This window comes from Taudactylus pleione, unplaced genomic scaffold, assembly GCF_031769625.1.
Source record: "Taudactylus pleione unplaced genomic scaffold, aTauple2 ptg000095l, whole genome shotgun sequence".
Lineage (NCBI taxonomy): Eukaryota > Metazoa > Chordata > Amphibia > Anura > Myobatrachidae > Taudactylus > Taudactylus pleione.
In genome coordinates, this window is record NW_028284497.1 from 4,746,373 (window position 1) to 4,768,325 (window position 21,953).

The 21,953-nt window shown below is 49.4% G+C and overlaps 1 protein-coding gene across 1 annotated transcript in view; it reads right to left on the minus strand.

Annotated features, from left to right (window-relative positions):
• Positions 1–21,953, minus strand: part of CCNB1IP1 (cyclin B1 interacting protein 1) — a 53,162-nt gene that overhangs the window by 21,642 nt on the left and 9,567 nt on the right. The gene's annotated exons all lie outside the window — the stretch shown is intronic.

The following is a 21,953-nucleotide window of genomic DNA, read 5'->3' on the forward strand; positions in this document are numbered from 1 at the left end:
ATACCTTGGGGGGGTATAGGTGTGATGGCAGTCATCGGGCACCATAGAGTTAAGCTTTCAGCCTCTCAGGATGCACTAGGGTCCCCCTCCTATACCCCGCCCCCGAGCCAAGGCATCTCAGTTTTGTACCAAGCCATAGGCCGAAGGAGGAGAAGGAAGAGAGAGAAAAAAGATCTGGATACACACAAGAATCACATTCTCACCAGAGGGAGACGGAAAAACCGGTGACCAGAGCAAAGCCCATCTGGTGCGACAGGGCGGGAGTCCTGTGGAACCCTATGGACTTCGTAGAAATAGAGATAACAAGTTCTTACCATATCTCATATTTTCTACTTCAGGGTCCATAGGATATCCACAGGATACCTTGGGGATGTCCCAAAGCAGTATCCTTTAAGGGTGGGGACGCTCCTGTGCTGAAAGGAGAAACCGCCGCCCGAAGGAAGCATCCTGAGAGGCAAAGGTGTCAAACCTGTAATACCTAACGAAGGTATGGACAGAGGACCACGTAGCAGCCTTGCAGATCTGGACTGCAGAGGCACCACGTCGAGCTGCCCACGAAGGACCCACAGACCTAGTGGAATGAGCCTTCACAGAAGGAGGAACCGGCAGGCCTTCATGAAGATAAGCTTCAGAAATAGTCATACGGATCCAGGCTGCCAAAGTTTGCTTTGAAGCAGGCCAACCCTTTTTACGGAAGCCATAGAGGACAAACAAGGCGTCCGACTTCCTAAATGAAGAAGTGCGGTCAACATAAGTCCTTAAGGCCTGCACAACATCCAAAGTGGCCTCACCCACTGAAAGGCCAGGTGAGTTAAAAGCCGGAACAACTATTTCCTCGTTAACATGAAACTGGGAAACAACTTTGGGAAGAAATTCAGGACGAGTGCGTAACACTGCCCTGTTCCCATGAAAAATCAAGAAAGGGGGTCTACAAGAAAGAGCCCCTAAATCAAACACGTCTGGCCGAAGCTATGGCCAGAAGGAAAACAGTCTTAGCTGTTAGCCATTTAAGATCCACTGAGCCCAGTGGTTCAAACGACGGTCCCTGGAGAGCCCTCAGGACCACAGTCAAGTCCCAAGGCGCAACAGGTGGAACAAAAGGCGGCTGAATTCGCAGAACGCCCTGCATAAAGGTGCGCACATCAGGGATTGCAGCAATCCTACGGTGAAACCAGACAGACAGGGCCGAAACCTGTACCTTCAAAGAATCAAGGCCTAGCCCATGGTCTAGTCCCGCTTGTAGGAAGGCGAGTATCCGAGACAGACGAAACTCCCGCAGTGCATAACCTCTTGGTCGACACCACTGGAAGAACGTATGCCACACGCGATGATATATCCTCGCGGAAGACGGTTTCCGAGCTCTTAACATGGTACGCACTACAGAGCTGGAAAACCCCCTGGACCTTAACATGGCCGTCTCAACAGCCACGCCGTCAAAGACAGCCGAGTCAGGTCCCAGTGAAGACAAGGACCCTGCGACAAAAGGTCCGGTCGTAGCGGCAACCGCAGAGGACTGTCCACGGACAGACCCTGAAGGTCTGAGAACCAGTGCCGTCTGGGCCACGCGGGAGCTATCAACAGGAGCATCCCTCCTTCCTGTTTGAATTTCCGGATTACCTGTGGAAGGGAAACCGGAGGAAACAGGTAAGCGAACCGGAACGTCCACCGGACGGACAGAGCATCCACCAGAGACGCCTTTTCGTCTCTTGTGCGAGACCCGTACACCGGCAACTTGTGGTTGTGCCGGGACGTCATGAGGTCGATCTCTGGAAGACCCCACTTGTCCACCAGCAGTTGAAAAACGTCCGGGTGCAGGGACCATTCCCCCGGATGAACGTCCTGGCGACAGAGAAAGTCCGCCTCCCAATTTAGCACTCCCGGGATGAAGACAGCTGATATAGCCGGAAGATTGCGCTCCGCCCATACCAGGATCCGAGACACCTCTACGAGAGCTGCCCGACTTCGGGTTCCTCCTTGCCGGTTTATGTAGGCCACGGTGGTAGCGTTGTCCGACTGGACCTGCACTGGGCGATCCTGGAGAACCCAATGTGCCTGCTGGAGAGCATTGAAGACTGCTCGGAGTTCCAAGATATTTATTGGAAGCTCTGCTTCTGTCGGAGTCCACCTGCCCTGGAACAAGTGTGGACCCGAAACTGCTCCCCAGCCCCGAAGACTGGCGTCCGTTGTCAACAGGACCCAATTCGGTACCCAGAACGGACGACCCTTGTTGAGATGGGTCGTCTGCAACCACCAGGCAAGGGACAGGCGAACCTCCGGGGTGAGCACTATCGTCTGGGATTTTAGAGACTGAGGCAGTCCGTTCCATTTGGACAGGATTAGGTGCTGCAGAAGTCTGGAGTGAAACTGGGCATATTCCACCATGTCGAACACCGACACCATGGAGCCCAGTAACCTCATTGCAGAGTCTAGAGACACCCGGCGGCTGTGCAGACAACTGCGCACCCTCGACTGTAAGGCAGAGATCTTTTCCCCCGTCACAAAGATCCTTTGCTGTCCCGAGTCCAATAAGGCTCCGAGGTGCAGAATCCGCTGAGACGGGATTAGAGTGGACTTCTGCCAGTTTATCAACCAGCTGTGCCTGTGCAGTAGGGCAATGGTCAGGTCCAGGTGACGCAGAAGGAGCTCCGGCGATACTGCCACTAAGAGAAGGTCGTCCAAATACGGCAACATGCGGACTCCCTGCAGCTGCAGAGAAGCCGCCATGACCGCCATCACCTTGGTGAACACACGCGGTGCTGTCGCCAGGCCAAAAGGCAACGCCCGAAACTGAAAATGGTCGCTGCGGATTGCAAACCTGAGGAACTGTTGATGGCGCAAAAGAATAGGGACATGCAGGTAAGCGTCCTGTATGTCCAATGACACCATGTAGTCCCCAGGTTCCAGCGCCAGAATGATGGACCATCGGGTCTCCATCCGAAACTTCGGCACCCGCAAAGACTTGTTGAGAGCTTTGAGGTTGAGAATCGGATGATACGACCCATTGGGTTTCTGCACCAAAAAGAGATTGGAATAGAAACCCTGGCCAATTATCTGCGAACGGATAAGCCACCGCCAGACGCCTCTGCGGCTGGTATCGCTTGCCAGGCTGTTTCCACGCCTCCTCTAAATGGTGCACCAACTGACCCGAAAGAGGAAAGACTGTGGCGTCACCCTTCACATCCTTAAAAAAGGCATACTTGGATTTAGCCGCTGGGGGAACTTCGTCCTCAATCACCAAGGCTGTGCGGACCGCCCGAATAAGTCCAGGAATATACACATTGGACCTAGCGTTTGCTTCCTTAGTACGGAGAGGTTCCTGAACGGAAAGATCCAGAATCTCCCCGTCATCAGACGTCCCTTCGTCATCCTCATAAGGAGCCGACAGAGACGCCACCGGCCGTTTATGTGGCCGCATCACAGACAACCCTTGCAACACATCCGACAAGTGCTGTACAGAACTCGTCAGGGAGTTAACCCACGCCGGCTCCTGAGAAACCGGGAGAGGGGAAATAGGGAGACTGCGGGGTACCACCAATTGTCTTGGGAAACCCTGCATGGAATACGACACCACTGATTGCTGGGACAAACCCATCTGCGTAAACGCGGGCTGCGGAGCTAACTGCCCCACTAAGGTTGTAAGCGCCTGAGCGAAACAAGCCCAGGGCGGCTCCTTTACCGGTGCTGTAACCGAAATAGGCCGCGCCAACGACAAACACTGCCGGCATAGGCCCTCCGCGCTACCCTCCCCCTCCGCTAAAGACACTTTACACGTAGTACACTGCAGCCGGAGAGGAAAGTCACTTTCAGACATGATGGTAGAAAGTATGTGACCCCTCTCACCAATTTTTTTTTTAAATGGCGAGAGACCACCCTGCAGCACCGCACCGCAAGGGTTTTAGCAGAAAGAACAGGGACAGTAATAAGGCTGACCATCAGAAAGGAAAGTACAGGCAGCAGCGCTAGCACAGTCACATACAATGCAAAGAAACTCAATTCCTGCACTAACAGCGCTAAGAAATCAACTACACAGACACAGAGTCTGGTAGGACACAGCGCTGCATACACAGACCTGACCACAGCGGAGCTGAGGTATGCGGGGGGACCCAGACCATGATGCCTCCGTCCAGACTTCCAGCAGCGTTCACCATGCGGTTGTGAAGATGGCCACCGAGGAGCAGAGAGGAGGCTGGCCTGGGGGAGGAGCGCTGCCACAGGGCCAGTCGGCGTGTTGCAGAGGGCTGTGTGCAGCGGGGGAGGCGCCGGCTGTGAGACAGGGAAGGCGCGCTCCCCTGGCATGCATTTAACCCCTGGGATGCCGCAGCGCCACCGCAGGTTAGTACCTGGCTCCACGCTGCAGCCAGTCCCCAGGGAGCCCCCTGCCTGGGGACTTCTGGACCATGTATCAGCGGGGACCCACCGTGGGACCCCGCTGCTTACCTTGCTGCCCCCCGTGAGTCCGGCCATGGTCCTAAACATCTGGGGTCACCGCTAGGAGTGACCCCAGATGCTTACCAGCATCCCCGGATCGGTACCGGCGGGGGTGTAGGGAAGACAGCATGGACGTCAAAACTGACTGTCCATGCTGTACTTCCAGATGTGCAGCCACAGCTGCAAAACGAAAACTTCAGGGGCTCTTCATGGCCCCCCTCTAACAGGTGCCTCCGACTCCGGCCGGGCACCGAACTAAACTGAGATGCCTTGGCTCGGGGGCGGGGTATAGGAGGGGGACCCTAGTGCATCCTGGGAGGCTGAAAGCTTAACTCTATGGTGTCCAATGACTGACGTCACACCTATACCCCAAGATATCCTGTGGATACCCTATGGACCCTGAAGTAGAAAAAAAAGTTATGAATGTAAAGAGATCAAGTGGGCATCATTGTATCAATCTTTATTGTAGTACTGAAGTACTGTATTTTACATTATCGCCTTAAAACTTATTTTTAATATTACAATAACTTTGGATTAAAAAGTGCCCTCAAAAACATTTATTCACCATTGCTTCTGATGGTAGTTAAGCTTATATTACCTAACCGACTGAATATCACAACAATGTATTAAATGTATTTTATGCAAATCACTTCTAAAATGTCCCAGAAGAAAAAAAAATATTAAGGCCGTATCCAATTAGATATGAAAACGTTATGTTCTCGCATGAGAAAACTTTGCACACTGTTCGCTCGAATGTGTCACTTTTCAAGTCTATAGCATCTGCGACATTCACACGAAATAATACCTTGGAGTTAGCAGCGAAAAGTAAAGCTAAAGATGGGGAAATTTGCCTGTACCCCCCAAAAAGGTCAACTTAGATAGGCTAACATCATAGAAGTCTTTTAGAGGCCATAAACAAATTGTGTCAAATACTGTATCTGTTATATGCATTTTTCTCTAATGGTGCATACACACGGGACGATCGCCAGTGATAACAATATCGCTGAACGATCTCCCTGCACCTTCCTGATGTGCTGGATGATCGATATCGATCATCCAGCACACCACCAACGACGGCCAGCGACCGTTGATCAACGATCGCGGGTCCCTATATAAACCAGGTTGATATCGACCAGGTTCGCCTGCATGCACGTTCGATGGACGATATATTTATCGTCCATACGTGCCCACGCATCGCAGGTCTTTGGTGGATTGGAGGCACCGAAAAATTAATGATAACGATATGATCAATATAATTATTGTGCATTTTTATCGTACCATGTGTAAGCACCATAAGAGTGAAAAAATTATAGAAAACAATATTTTTTGGAAAAATAAATGCTGTAGTTAAATTGGAGGTACATTAAAATGGTTGTAAGTATATGTCATAAAAGTGCATTTTTGAAAAATATAAAAAAAATACACTTGTTACTTACACCTGCAATCCTAAAAACACCTGTCCAATCCATACAGCCCCCCAAAATACCAATCCCACTACATTAAACCCATTTCCCAACACTTTTTCACTCCAAAAATGACGTCATTTTTAGCCGACTTAAGCTAATAAAATATTTTTGACCAAATAGTCATTGAGGTGGGGAATGTGTCCAAGGGATTCTGAACAAAGTCCCAACACTTTTGGACAAAAATAGGGGTTTTACACAACTTTTCCCCTGCTCTGAGATGGTGAAAACTTTTGCCGCTTTTATTTATGAAGAATTCTCACGTGCAAAATGGTGCGCCTAATAGGATAAAACGCATTTTTGGTGGACAGTTCGCACAGGTGTAAACTTTTCGCACAACCGCAGCTAATCGGATATGGCCCTTAGTCTTACACTTGTTATGCAGATAAATGGTAGCTATTTACTTGGTCACTCTAGTCTACAGGAATATCCATGAAACTCTCAAATTTCCCATCCTCCCGAAAGCGTAGGCCATCCTCCTGCACCTTGCTTCTCCTTCTAATGAAGTGGGTCAGAAGGGGATTTGACTACATGATTTGCATAAAGTACCCATCTTTGCAGCATGGAAACACAGTTCGCATCATAATGGCAATGTCCCATCTGCGAGTTGACATGCATTGGTCACTGCACTGTAGGAGGCAGGGCTATAACACAAATTGTGTTGTCATGCCCCCGAACTTTGCACCTTGGTTTTCCGGTCTGGGATTTCTTGGAGGGGAGGTCCAAAAGGTAGGCAAGTAGGCTTTTGTTACTTATACAGAGCAATATAAGGCCTGACTGGCAGCAATGGCGTAAAATAGATTTACAATCAGGAAGTATGGCATACAGCTTTGTCAAGAATCTTAGTTCTACAGCGGTGTCTATCACTTTTTCCTATAGGATAGTAGATTTTATATGAGTAGATTGTAATGAGTACATTGTAAAATGCAAATACTACTTCAATTAATATTACATCAGCAAACCTCACAGGATGCAAGTAATATACTTGTTAAGGTTATAATTGGTCCTTTAGCAGCTTGAAAAGTATTAAGATCGGATGAGTTTTTCCCATCACGTATAAAAACGATGCTCCTTATAAATCACTTTATTAAGACAATGATCTTCATAACACAGGCCAACTCAGTTCACAACAAAGTTCAGCAACAGCAACACCCGGCACACATGAAAGACACAGCACAAGGAAGAGTTTTAAGTGGTATGTGAAAGGTTCGGAAGCTAGGACCAATAGGCAAGTTCTAGACATAAATTTAGGCTCAATATTTTAGAGTTAAAAAAAGAGCAATTTCTTATTTATTCAGTAACATACAGTATAACAAACAATACAAATAAGCCTAAAACAGACCTATAAACTCAGTTAGGCCTTTCGGGTGCTATCAAATCTTTCATAATACCAGTCTCACTGATATTTCCACTTTGTAGTTGTGTGGCTTGAAAAGCATTACATATTTTCTATAATTTAAAATAAATATGCATTATATTTATTGGTTCCATAATTATGGACTAGAATTACTTACATTTCAATAAAAATGGGAAAAATGGGGGTGTTCGAAAAATTTTGACCAATAGTGTAAATCAAAGTGGGGGTAATGAGCTTCCTATTCAATGCTGGGCTGATAGGCTCTTCCAACACAAGGTTGAAAAATATGAGATATGGTAAGAACTTACCCTTGTTATCTCTATTTCTACGAAGTCCATAGGGTTCCACAGAATACCTTGGGGGGGTATAGGTGTGACGTCAGTCGCAGGGCACCAAAGAGTTAAGCTTTCAGCCTCCCAGGATGCACTGGGTCCCCCTCCTATACCCCGCCCCCGAGCCAAGGCACCTCAGTTAGTTACCAAGCCATAGGCCGGAGGAGGAGAAGGAAGAGAGAGAACAAAGATCTGGACACATACAAGAATCACATTCTCACCAGAGGGAGACGGAAAACCGGTGACCAGAGCAAAGCCCATCTGCAGCACAGGTGCGAAAGGGCGGGAGTCCTGTGGAACCCTATGGACTTCGTAGAAATAGAGATAACAAGGGTAAGTTCTTACCATATCTCATATTTTCTACTTCAGGGTCCATAGGGTATCCACAGGATACCTTGGGGATGTCCCAAAGCAGTATCCTTTAAGGGTGGGGACGCTCCTGTGCTGAAAGTCAAACCTGTAATACCTCACGAAGGTATGGACAGAGGACCACGTAGCAGCCTTGCAGATCTGGACTGCAGAGGCACCACGTCGAGCTGCCCACGAAGGACCCACAGACCTAGTGGAATGAGCCTTCACAGAAGGAGGAACCGGCAGGCCTTCATGAAGATAAGCTTCAGAAATAGCCATACGGATCCAGGCTGCCAAAGTTTGCTTTGAAGCAGGCCAACCCTTTTTATGGAAGCCATAGAGGACAAACAAAGCGTCCGACTTCCTAAACGAAGAAGTGCGGTCAACATAAGTCCTTAAGGCCTGCACAACATCCAAAGAGGCCTCACCCACGGAAAGAGCCAGTGAGTTAAAGGCCGGAACAACGATTTCCTCTTTAACATGAAACTGGGAAACAACTTTGGGAAGAAACTCGGGCCGAGTGCGGAGCACTGCCCTGTTCCCATGAAAAGCCAAGAAACGGGGTCTACAAGAAAGAGCCCCTAACTCAGAAACACGTCTGGCCGAAGCAATAGCCAGAAGGAAAACAGTCTTAGCTGTTAGCCATTTAAGATCCACTGAGCCCAGTGGTTCAAACGGCGGTCCTTGGAGAGCCCTCAGGACCACAGCCAAATCCCAAGGCGCCACAGGTGGAACAAAGGGCGGCTGAATGCGGACAACACCTTGCATAAAGGTGCGCACATCCGGGATTGTAGCAATCCTACGGTGAAACCAGACAGACAGGGCCGAAACCTGTACCTTCAAAGAAGCAAGGCGAAGCCCATGATCTAGTCCCGCTTGCAGGAAGGCGAGAATCCGAGACAGACGAAACTCCCGCGGTGCATAACCTCTCGGTCGACACCACTGGAAGAACGTATGCCACACGCGATGGTATATCCTCGCGGAAGACGGTTTCCGAGCTCGCAACATGGTACGCACCACAGAGCTGGGAAACCCCCGGGACCTCAGCATGGCCGTCTCAACAGCCACGCCGTCAAAGACAGCCGAGTCAGGTCCGGGTGACAACAAGGACCCTGAGACAAGAGGTCCGGTCGTAGCGGCAACCACAGAGGACTGTCCACGGACAGACCCTGAAGGTCTGAGAACCAGTGCCGTCTGGGCCACGCGGGAGCTATCAACAGGAGCGTCCCTCCTTCCTGTTTGAATTTCCGGATTACCCGTGGAAGAAGGGATATTGGAGGGAACAGATATGCGAACCGGAACGTCCACCGGACGGACAAAGCATCCACCAGAGACGCCCCTTCGTCTCTTGTGCGAGACCCGTACACCGGCAACTTGTTGTTGTGCCGGGACGCCATTAGGTCGATCTCTGGAAGACCCCATCTGTCCACCAGTAGCTGAAAAACATCCGGGTGCAGGGACCATTCCCCCGGATGAACGTCCTGGCGACTTAGAAAGTCCGCCTCCCAATTGAGCACTCCCGGGATGAAGACCGCTGATATGGCCGGAAGATTGCGCTCCGCCCAAACCAGGATCCGAGACACCTCTACGAGAGCCGCCCGGCTTCGGGTTCCTCCTTGCCTGTTTATGTAGGCCACGGTGGTAGCGTTGTCCGACTGGACCTGTACCGGGTGACCCTGGAGAAACCGATGTGCCTGCTGGAGAGCATTGAAGACCGCACGGAGTTCCAAAATATTGATTGGAAGCTCCGCTTCTGTCGGAGTCCACCTGCCCTGGAACAGATGTGGACCCGAAACTGCTCCCCAGCCCCGAAGACTGGCGTCCGTAGTCAACAGGACTCAATTTGGAATCCAGAACGGACGTCCCTCGCTGAGGTGGGTCGTCTGTAACCACCAAGCAAGGGACAGGCGAACCTCCGGGGTGAACACAATCGTCTGGGACTTCAGAGACTGAGGCAGCCCGTTCCACTTCGACAGGATCAGGTGCTGCAGAGGTCTGGAGTGAAACTGGGCATATTCCACCATGTCGAACACCGACACCATGGAGCCCAGTAACCTCATCGCCGAGTGTAGAGACACCTGGCGGCTGTGCAGACAACTGCGCACCCTTGACTGCAAAACAGAGATCTTTTCCTCCGTCACGAAGATCTTTTGCTGTCCCGAGTCCAATAAGGCTCCAAGATGCAGAATCCTCCGAGACGGGATTAGAGTGGACTTCTGCCAGTTGATTAGCCAGCCGTGCCGTTGCAGCAGGGCAATGGTCAGGTCTAAGTGGCGTAACAGGAGCTCTGGAGATCCCGCCACCAATAACAGGTCATCCAAGTACGGCAACATGCGGACTCCCTGCAGCCGCAGAGAAGCCGCCATGACCACCCTCACCTTGGTGAAGACACGTGGTGCTGTCGCCAGGCCAAAAGGTAACGCCCGAAACTGGAAGTGGTCGCTGCGGATTGCAAACCTGAGGAACTGTTGATGGCGCAAAAGAATAGGGACATGCAGGTAAGCGTCCTGTATGTCCAATGACACCATGTAGTCCCCCGGTTCCAGCGCCAGAATGATGGACCGTAGGGTCTCCATCCGAAACTTCGGTACCCGCAAAGACTTGTTGAGTGCTTTGAGGTTGAGGTACGACCCATTGGGTTTCTGTACCAAAAAAAGATTTGAATAGAAACCCTGGCCCCTCTGGGAGAATGGAACAGGCACTATAACTCCAGCCTGGAGCATAGTGTGCAATACCTTCCGCAGCTCCGTAGCCTTGTTCCGGTCTGACGGTAGACCCGTGGTGAAGAATCGAGCCGGGGGTCTGTGCCGGAAGGAGAGGGCGTACCCGTGGGAGACCACCTCGAGAACCCAAGTGTCTGTCGTAGTGACCGACCAACACTGGGCGAACTGCAGCAGGCGGCCTCCCACCCTGGGATCCCCCAAAGGGAGGCCCGGACCGTCAGGCCGCAGGCTTGTCATCTGGCTTGGGGGCCGGACGTCTGGTACTCCATGCCTGCTTCCGGGGGTTGACCGATTTCCTAGGGCCAGCCTGACGAGGAAACGACTGTGGTTTGGGCCTGCCCTGGGCCCTAGATGACCGAAAGGGCGATGGTCCTGAACCAGAAGGAGCAGTGGCCGACGGGAGACAAGCCGATTTGGCTGCCGCCAGCGTGGCCACAATCTTATCCAGATCCGGACCGAAGAGAACTTCTCCGGTAAACGGCAAGGCTTCCAGACCCTTCTTGGAATCTGCGTCCGCCTTCCAGGATCGCAGCCACAAGGTGCGACGAGCAGCTACCACTGCTGAAGAAATTCTAGACACCAGAGTACTAATGTCTAGAGCCGCCTCGTTGATGTAAGTGGCCGAATCACGGAGATTGCCAATCAACTCCGCCTGTTTGGCCGGACAGTCGGAATCAAAAGAAGCCTCTAATGAATCCGCCCAGCGCTCCATCGCTCTGGCAACCCAGCAAATGGCCATAGCCGGCCGTGCTGCCCCCCCGCAAGGGAATAAGCGGACTTCAGGCAGATTTCCACCTTGCGGTCCGTAGCATCCTTAAGAGAGGACATGGATGGCATCGGCAATGTGGCACTACGGACAAGACGGGTCACGTGAGAATCCACCTGTGGAGGGGATTCCCACTTAGCAAAATAATTATCCGCGAACGGATAAGCCACCGCCAGGCGTCTCTGCGGCTGGTATCTTTTGCCAGGCTGTTTCCACGCCTCCTCTAAATGGTCCACCAACTGACCCGAAAGAGGAAAGACTGTGGCATCGCCCTTCACATCTTTGAAAAAGGCATATTTAGACTTAGCCGCTGGGGGAACTTCGTCCTCAATCACCAAGGCTGTGCGGACCGCCCGAATAAGTCCAGGAATATATACTTTGGACTTAGCATCAGCGTCCTTAGTATGGAGAGGTTCCTGATCGTAAGGATCCAGAATCTCCCCATCATCAGACGTCCCTTCGTCATCCTCATAAGGAGCGGACAGAGACGCCACCGGCCGTTTATGAGGCCGCATCACAGACTCCCCTTGCAATACATCCGACAAGTGCTGTACAGAACTCGTCAGGGAGTTAACCCATGCTGGCTCCTGAGAAACCGGGAGCGGGGAAATAGGGAGACTGTGGGGTACCACCAATTGTCGTGGGAAACCCTGCATGGGTGACGACACCACAGACTGCTGGGACAAACCCATCGGAGTAAACGCGGGCTGCGGAGCTAACTGGCCCACTAAAGCTGTTAGCGCCTGAGCGAAACAAGCCCAGGGCGGCTCCTTTACCGGTGCTGTAACCGTAAGAGGCCGCGCCATGGACAAACACTGCCGGCAAAGGCCCTCCGCGCTACCCTCCCCCTCCGCTAACGGTACTTTACACGTGGTACACTGTAGCCGGAGGGGAAAATCACTTTCAGACATGATGGCACCACGTATGTGACCCCTCTCACCAATTATATATTAAATAGGCGAGAGACCACCCTGCAGCACCGCACCGCAAGGGCTTAGCAGAAAGAACAGGGACAGTAATAAAGCTGACAGTTTAGAGAAGAAAAGTTACAGGCAGCGCTAGCACAGTCACATAAAATGCAGAGAAATAACAATTCCTGCACTAACAGCGCTGATCACTCAACTACACAGACACAGGGCCTGGTAGGACACAGCGCTGCATACACAGACCTGACCACAGCGGAGGAGAGGTATGCAGGGGGACCCAGACCACGATGCTTCCGTCCAGTGCTTCCAGCAGCGTTCACCATTCGTTGGAGAAGATGGCCGCCGAGGAGCAGAGAGGAGGCTGGCCTGGGGGAGGAGCGCTGACACAGGGCCAGTCAGCACAGTGCAGAGAGGGCTGTGTGCAGCGGGGGAGGCGCCGGCTGTGAGACAGGGAAGGCGCGCTCCCCTGGCATGCATTTAACCCCTGGGACACCGCAGCGCTACCGCTCTGCTGCGGTCCGCTGTCCCAGGGGGTAGTGGAAGCGCAGGTTGGTCGCCTGGATCCACGCTGCAGCCAGTCCCCAGGGAGACCCCTGCCTGGGGACTTAGGACCATGTGATCAGCGGGGACCCACCGCGGGACTTAGCATCAGCGTCCTTAGTATGGAGAGGTTCCTGATCGTAAGGATCCAGAATCTCCCCATCATCAGACGTCCCTTCGTCATCCTCATAAGGAGCGGACAGAGACGCCACCGGCCGTTTATGAGGCCGCATCACAGACTCCCCTTGCAATACATCCGACAAGTGCTGTACAGAACTCGTCAGGGAGTTAACCCATGCTGGCTCCTGAGAAACCGGGAGCGGGGAAATAGGGAGACTGTGGGGTACCACCAATTGTCGTGGGAAACCCTGCATGGGTGACGACACCACAGACTGCTGGGACAAACCCATCGGAGTAAACGCGGGCTGCGGAGCTAACTGGCCCACTAAAGCTGTTAGCGCCTGAGCGAAACAAGCCCAGGGCGGCTCCTTTACCGGTGCTGTAACCGTAAGAGGCCGCGCCATGGACAAACACTGCCGGCAAAGGCCCTCCGCGCTACCCTCCCCCTCCGCTAACGGTACTTTACACGTGGTACACTGTAGCCGGAGGGGAAAATCACTTTCAGACATGATGGCACCACGTATGTGACCCCTCTCACCAATTATATATTAAATAGGCGAGAGACCACCCTGCAGCACCGCACCGCAAGGGCTTAGCAGAAAGAACAGGGACAGTAATAAAGCTGACAGTTTAGAGAAGAAAAGTTACAGGCAGCGCTAGCACAGTCACATAAAATGTGACCCCAGATGCCCACCAGCATCCCTGGATCAGTACCGGCGTTCTGGTACCGGCGGGGTGTAGGGAAGACAGCATGGACGTCAGGACTGACTGTCCATGCTGTTCATCCAGATGTGCAGCCACAGCTGCATGAAGAAAAAGCTTCAGGGGCTCTTCTAGCCCCCACTCCAACAGGTGCACCCGACTCCGGCCGGGCACCAAACTAAACTGAGGTGCCTTGGCTCCGGGGCGGGGTATAGGAGGGGGACCCAGTGCATCCTGGGAGGCTGAAAGCTTAACTGTTTGGTGCCGTGCGACTGACGTCACACCTATACCCCCCCAAGGTATCCTGTGGATACCCTATGGACCCTGAAGTAGAAAGAAGAGTGATCACATCTATTTGAGGCTGCTGGGAGAGAGCAAAGGAGTGCACTCAGTTCTGCAAAAGACCAGCAAGCAACAGAAGACCAATTGGAGAAAGACAAGGTGGTCTGTGACAAGAAGACTAGCTTCCTGTGAAAGACGCTTAGCAGAGAAGCAGAGTAGGAGAGCCCAGGGATCCCACTGCATGATAGGTAAGAGGTCTGAGAATATACTGCAGTTCTAAAGCTGGGTACACATTGAGACGACGGGCATTCATTCCTACATCTGAACGAATGCCCTTTAATTGGGATTGCCCATCCACACTTGAACGAAATGAAGGACGGAACGATCACTGTTCCGTCCCTCATTAACTTACTACAGGTAGCTAACGGGTTTAATGTGCAGCACATCAAACCTAGCGATCGTCGGTAGCGACCATGGGAGCACGCAATCGCTGGTATACACTGAGCAATGTAAGCGATTGGTCGTTACAAAATGGCAAATCGGCCCAACATCCTTCCAGTGTCTACCCAGCTTTAGAGAGGCTATTGAAGTTCAGAAAGAATATGAAAATGTGATGCAGACTAGCCGCCCATGTTTAGACAGGGTTGAAGAATTGAGAGTGCCCTGAATGGGGGCTAAGCCGTAATTCTCTGAGACCCTTGTGCATTATCCTCATACAAATACTATTATTATTAAAAAAAATATATAAAATCCTCACAAAAGTGATTATCTGATGTTGTACTAGTCCACTAGAACTGATGTAGGACTAGATTGCTCTGGCTCCAGTCTCAATACTCCAACTAACCGACTCAACTCCACGACAAACAGGCACACTGAGCTTAACTACATTTTAGCCAACACACTGATATTAAAAGGGTGCCTACCCTTGGTCTACACTCTACAGGCTAAAAACGTAGAAATCAACTTGAAAGTTTTTATTTCCTCAAATTAGTATGACTTTTGGAGTGAAGACTTATCATTATCATTTGTTTGTATAGCGCTGCCATATTACACAGTGCTTTACAGAAAATATTTAATCGTTCAAATCAGTACCTGCCCCAATGATTCCATTTCCTCTGGTAAAATCACAGTCAGTGTGATGAAAAGGTGTGGCATTTACCAGTCGCATCAATTAGAATTTACCTATCTGCATGCAATTTTGAATCCTGCATTAGCGATATCTGCTTCTAGTAAGGACGTAGCTGCATTTAGACCCCCATTTATTAATGATCACTACTGCAATGCGATCTGGGCATGACATTACCGCCCATGATCGCATTGCAATATGCGATCATACCGCCTGGATGTATCATCCAGGATCTGGGCTCCGAAAGGAGCCCCGTCCCTCCGATGTGCCCGGTGAGTTGCCGAGACTGCTGTTCATGCGCAGTCACGCTGACTGCACATGCACAGCTGCCATTGCCAGGGAGGGTTCCGGAGGAACCTCCACCTGATGCTCCGTCTCAGACTGTTATTGCTCGCCTGTTACATTTTAATGGACAGTGACACAGTTCTTCGTTTAGCTCGAATACATGGGGGATGCGGCTGCCTGCGGGAATGGAGGGATCACAGCAGGTATTGGGAGATACCTGCTGCGGTCCCTCCTTCATACATGGGGGGATACTAAATATTTGTGGTTAACCCCCGAAAACGGGGGTTTTCGGGGATTATACCTCAAGTATACAATGATAAATGGGCCCCTTAGTGAGAATGTATCCAATTTATTAGCCGGCCACTGAATAACTGATTGCTGTTTTCTTTTATAATTTCACATATCGGATATACATTTATATATGAAAAGTGGTATGGAGTAGGCAGCAGCTTGCTGTAGCTCCTGCGGAAGAAGGTAAGTGAAGGGGATGGCACTGCAAACAGACCTCTGCCTACTCACACCAAAAACATATACCACTAGGTTTGTAAAAAGATTCAAGTTAGCATGTGGTAGGAGTGAATAAGGGGCGCTGTCTGTAGGTGTAAGCAGGGAAATATTCAAGGAGAAATACTTATCTTTCAGGGTATAAGATAGTGTTTTTCCTTGTATCGTGGATGCTTTGTTGTCTTTCAGGATTTCTGAAAAGCAACAAATAAAGCGTCCACGATACAAGGAAAAACACTATCTTAAACCCTGAAAAGTATTTCTCCTTGAATATTTCCCTGCTTACACCTACAGACAGTGCCCCTTATTCACTCCTACCACATGCTGTAGCTCCAGCCATTAATCCTGCATTTCTCCTGTTTGCCTGGATGTCCGGGCTTGAAACTTTCACCAAAGGTGCCTTATCCCTGCCTACCCCTCTGGTGGTGATGTGGTCGTGATCAGTGCCTAGGTGGGGTACTTACCGGCTACGTTGTTGTGGGCAGCCTCCTGCTGTGCTGGTTGTCCTTGCTGTGGCTGTCTCCTCTCCTGGTCCATTTCCCTTCTGCTGACCCATTCAGCTGGCAGATTTTACCACTGTAGAACCTAAGTAGGCTGCACAGATCTCTGGATTAACTGGAAGACCCTCTATGGATGTAGTGTCTTTAAAGAATGGATGTCTTTTTAGTTTCACTTTCCCTGCAGTATTGTATGTGGCTCTCTACATACTCCTGCTGGCATCCTGTGGCTGAGTAAACTGTGACATCTGCATATAAATATACAATGTACCTGCAGCAATATATCCTGGAACTTTATATTCTCCTGCTGGAACCCTGTGGCTTATTAGCCTGTGATTTGTGCATATAACCACTCACTTTGCCTCCAGTAGCATACTTTGGCAGTATACAAACTCCTGCTGCAACTGAGTGACTAGTTAGCTTGTGACTTGTGCATATAACTACTCACTATATTTGGAGTTATATATATTCTAGTACTCGCTACCCCACGGTTGGAATTGTCGGGCAGTGTCTTTCACATATAATGGGAAATCTGGGCATGCAGCGGTTGCTGCAAAGCTGGAAAAATTTGCACGTTCTTCCCAAGCCCCTCCTCCAGCGAATCTCCCTGCTTCTAATCCACCCTCTCCCCAGCAGTCCTCGGTGGGCGTTGTTCAAAGTGATCCCTCTCAGTCGACACTACAAATCTTACAGGCTATTACGGCCTCTGAGGAACGCGTTACAGAAAAAAATTGTCAGTTGCAGGTGGATATTTCCTTGACTTAACCATGATATCCAGAAAATCCGTGAGAGAGTGGGTGAAGCCACACATCGTATATCAGACCTGGAGGATCTCACCTCTCTCTTGAAAGACACCATTGCAGATCTCTCGTCCCAGATGGCAGCTGTTAAGGCAAAGTTATCCGATATTGAGGGTCAACTAGGGCGTAATAATATTAGTTTTGTGGGTCTTCCTGAGCGTGCTGAGGGATCTGCTCCAGAGAAATTTCTTGAAAACTGGCCGATTCAATTGTTCAACAGAGATGCTATAAGTCCCCAATTTGCAGTGGAGCATGCTCATAGTCTCCCCTCACAGCTTCCTCCACCTGATGCTCCGTTTCGGACTGTTATTGCTCGCCTGTTACGTTTAAGGACCGTGAGAGTTTTTCAAATACATGGCGCGCTTAAATATGACAAATCATTGTGTCTGTTTACCCGGACTTTGTACTGGAAGTACAAAAAATAAATAAATAATCGAAAAGATGGCTGGAAGGATTACTCTTAATCATACCTTACTTCTCACTTGGTTTCAATTATATTTGGTTTCTTGTTACCAAAAGGCACCTTTCATTATCCAACTTCAGGGTGAGATGGTATACCTTTTTCACTTGTGTTAATACTCCACCAGTGAATACATTAATAATACGGGAGTACTAACCAAGCTTCGCTTACGGTCATTTAGTTCATTACCCTTGTTATGCAGTGTCATTATACGCTATTTGTGTATGGGGGTGGGTTAGGGATTTAGGTTATTTAGAGTAGTTAGTGGTGGGTTGGGGGCTAGGTGATCCAAGTATATCTAGGTTGGGGTTAGGTCATACAAGGTAGGGGGTTCTGGGGAAGGTTGTTATGGGGGGGTTGTACTTGTGTTTAGATTTAATATTCTAGCAGATAAAATGTGTTATTTTGTATACTTCATTTATTATGCCTGCTATGAGATAATTTTATGTATGGTTAGGTCATGTTGAGATATTTTGCCTACTGATCACTTTTTGGTATGTCTTATCTACGACCTGCTTTTAATCAGCTTTATGTTGCGTGGACCCAAATAGCGCCTTTGGGTTAGCGTTATTATATCCATATTGATCTTAAGATGGTTGTATATCTTTGCTGCATACGCATCATATAGGTTTTATATTCTCATACCCACTTTTTTTTTACTGTCAGTGTGGTCTTTATAGTGTTTTAATGGGGCATAAACACAAACAATATCGTTATCATTCAGTTTTATCGTCTAAACGATATATCGTTATATCATCCAGTGTGTATGCTCTGAACGACCAACGATGCGCGCTCCCGCGAGTCGTTAACAATATACCCAGTCAGCTGTACATGCCGCCCAGTCTGGGGATATCGCAAGCAATGCCATGCTGCTGAATGCAGCATGGCCCGCTCCCCCCCCCCCCCACCATCATCATGCATCGCTGGTTGGCATCGGCAAGCGTGCCGGGCCCGCCGCTGAAGACGACGCTACATACACACATCGTCTAGTGTGTATGCTGCTTAAGTCACATTTTATATCTGCTAACACTACTGTGCTATACTTTATTTTGTCTCGGTGTATTCAAAGAAAAATATCAATAAAAAAATGACTTGATATAAAAGAAGTGTCAATTTGCCTTTAACTATCTTATGGTGCATGCACACGGTCCAACTTAAAAAGAACGATATAAACCATATCGTTTGGATCGTTCTTTTTCTCAACCCCTCTAACGACCAAACGATGATCGATGCGCGGGCACGAATGGTCAATTTTTATTAAGTCTCTCTACTAGATCTGACTCATTGTTTGTGTCTCTATTGTTGTAAACCACACAGAGGGTCTCATTCAGACCCGGTCGCAAGCGCCAATGCCCTCGCAACCGGGTAATGGTTAGTCCTGCACACGCGCAGCGGCCACACTGCGCGTGCGCAAGCCCCGGAGCGAGACTCTCTCGCTCCGGAGCTCGCTACCAAAGGGGCGGCTGTCGATGTTGATCGACAGCTCGCCCCGTTTGGTAGGCGAGTCGGGAGGGGTGGCTGAACAAACGGAGGCGTTCCTTTCGAAACGCATGCCGTTTGTGGGCGGCCGCACTGACATCATCAATGATGTCAGTGGGGAGCTTCCTGCTCGATCAGAGCAGGAAGCTCCCTGGGGCTTGCGGTAGACGAGACCCAACCATCACCCTGGTCGCTAGCTAAGCTGTGGGTGGTAACCCACAGCTTAGCTTGTGATCAGGAGGCCGCACAAAAAAAAAAAAAAAAAAGAAGCAACTGCCCTCATTCAGAGAGAGCGATCGCTTCTTGCGGCCGCCTCCGAATGAGGGCCAGAGTATTACTTGAGATAACAGGTAAGAGCAGGCTTGGCCAACCTGTGACTCATCAACTGTTGCAAAAAAGTCCCAGCATGCTTTACCAGCTGATCAGTGGGAGGGTATGCTGGGACTAGTAGTTTCACAACAGCAGAAGAGCCACAGGTTGGCCAGGCCTGGCTAAGAGTAATGCTGGGTACACACTGGCAGATATATCGGCCATTCAATCGATCATCTGATATATTGCGAGTGTGTCGAAGGGTGTGTACCCCCGATATGTCAGTGAACAACATTGCTCACAGACACATCGCGTCGGCTGTGCAGCACAGCCGATGGACGATTATATCTGCAGATATATTGGCGCATCTGGTCCACCGACCTCCAGTACACTTGCTGCAGGGACTGGCGTCACACAGCTGGGCTGGCAAATTCAAATGCCTGCCCAGCTGTGACGTCAGGACAACAAGTCGAGCTGGATGGTAAGTATGTATATTTAAATTATTCTAGCGCTCGGCCGGAGCGATGGCTGGGTCACAGTTATCCAGCTTAACTATTAATATATATTTTATATGCCAACTATTCCAGCTTGTGAGGTACTGTCCAGATGGAGCCTATAATATAAATTCTCTAGCACACACACATTTGAGTCTATTTTGTCAGCAGCCACTTAACCTACCAGTATATTTTTGAACTGTGGGAGGAAAGTGGAGCACCCATAGGGAAACCACACAAACATGGGAGGAACATATTCCACAACGATAGTGCCCAATAGGTCTTGTTTAAAGCTTAAAATGCCAATGAAAACAAGTCAGGAACCACCCAGAGAGAGCCCCTCAAGTTGGATTGGCTCATGTACATCTGTCCTTTTGGAAAAAAAAAAAAGTGTTGACCTTTTCTGTGTCGACCATTTCATAGCGGACCATTTGACTGTCTGCCTATTGCCTGTCGACCATCTGGTGTCAACCTACTGACTGTCTATCTAGACAATGTAGATCAATCAACACCCATGCGTTTTTTCTCAATATTGTTTAAACTTGCTTAAAAACTATTAAAAATAACATTACAGACATTTTTCTGGACCCCAAAATAATCTAGAGGCTTTAATTTGGTGAAAAACACTTGCTTGCTGTAATTTTTCCACTAAAAAAAAAAGGGTACAAAAAAAAATCAACCAATTAATACCTTTTAAGAACCTCAATTACTTTGCTCCACTAAAAGCCTTCTATACTGTTATACACTTATTTTTGCCACCTTTCTGGGTTTTTGGGGCAAGTTCCCTGAAAATTGTTTGTGATATGCTCGTTAAGCCGACAGCACGAAAATCTTAATTCACGGCCAGATTCATCCCCACAGTGGCGATTCCGTCGCAAATGACCAATGGTTTGTTTTTTGCGCGTCACAGTTTAGTTTTAGCCGCAGTCTGTTTGACATGTTACAGGTGTCTGGGGGCGGAAACGCAGATTCATTGGCCTCGGCACCTGAGTTATTGTGGACATTCTTAGCAACCTTAAGGTTGCTCAGATGTCCGATGATATGGGCAATGGTCGTAATATTGATCCGATGCGGTGTCTTTGGGCGCAGGCAGCAGATCAGAGAAGTCGGAAGTGAGTGTCTCATTCAGCATTAACATAACTTCTCTGCTGATGTTAAAGAGCAACAGCACCAGCTGACAGTGTGTTTGGAAGGAAGAGATTAGAGGACCTTGCCATAGTATCAGCTGAGGAAAGGACTTGGACTGAACACCCTAATTTTAAAACATAATAAGTGCTACCATGCAGAGACTTAAAGTGTGCACCTACATTGTACTACAAGTACATAGAACAATGATAGTCAAAATAATCCTAATAAACTCTGCAATTAACATGTATAAGTGAGGTGTAGAGTTTATCAGGATTATTTTGACTATAATTGTTCTTATGTAGGGTGCACATGGTCAGACTTGGAGACGATCAGATAACGATCGTTATCCGATTGTCCTGAATGTGTTGGATGTTCGATATCGAACATTGAACACATGCATCAACCCCCCCCAACTACTATAACGACCAGGTTAGCCTGTTTACTATAGGGACCCGCAATCCCTATAGTAAACAGGCTAACCTGGTCAATATCGACCAGGTTGGCCTGCATGCACAGGTGATGGTCGATATCGACCATCCGTGCATCGACCATCGTTTGAAGGGGCCAGAACCTGGTCGATTTGAACGACAATGATATAACGATATCGTTTATATCGACCAGGGAAATCTGACGGTGTGTATGCACCATTAGTACTTAAGCTGGGTGCACACCAGGACGACGATCCGCCGTCCTCTGTGGCGATTAGTAAGTGCATGCCCACTTTCCATTTACATGTGCCCTATCCAGTTGAGCTGTCAGTCAACGGTGGCCTCTACAGCAAGTGTATGTGCTGTGATATCTGTCAGTTACCCAAACAGCTGTCTGAAAATTACCCATTGAATATTTAATTTTTTTCCCCCATCCCTTGGGGTATTTTCCAG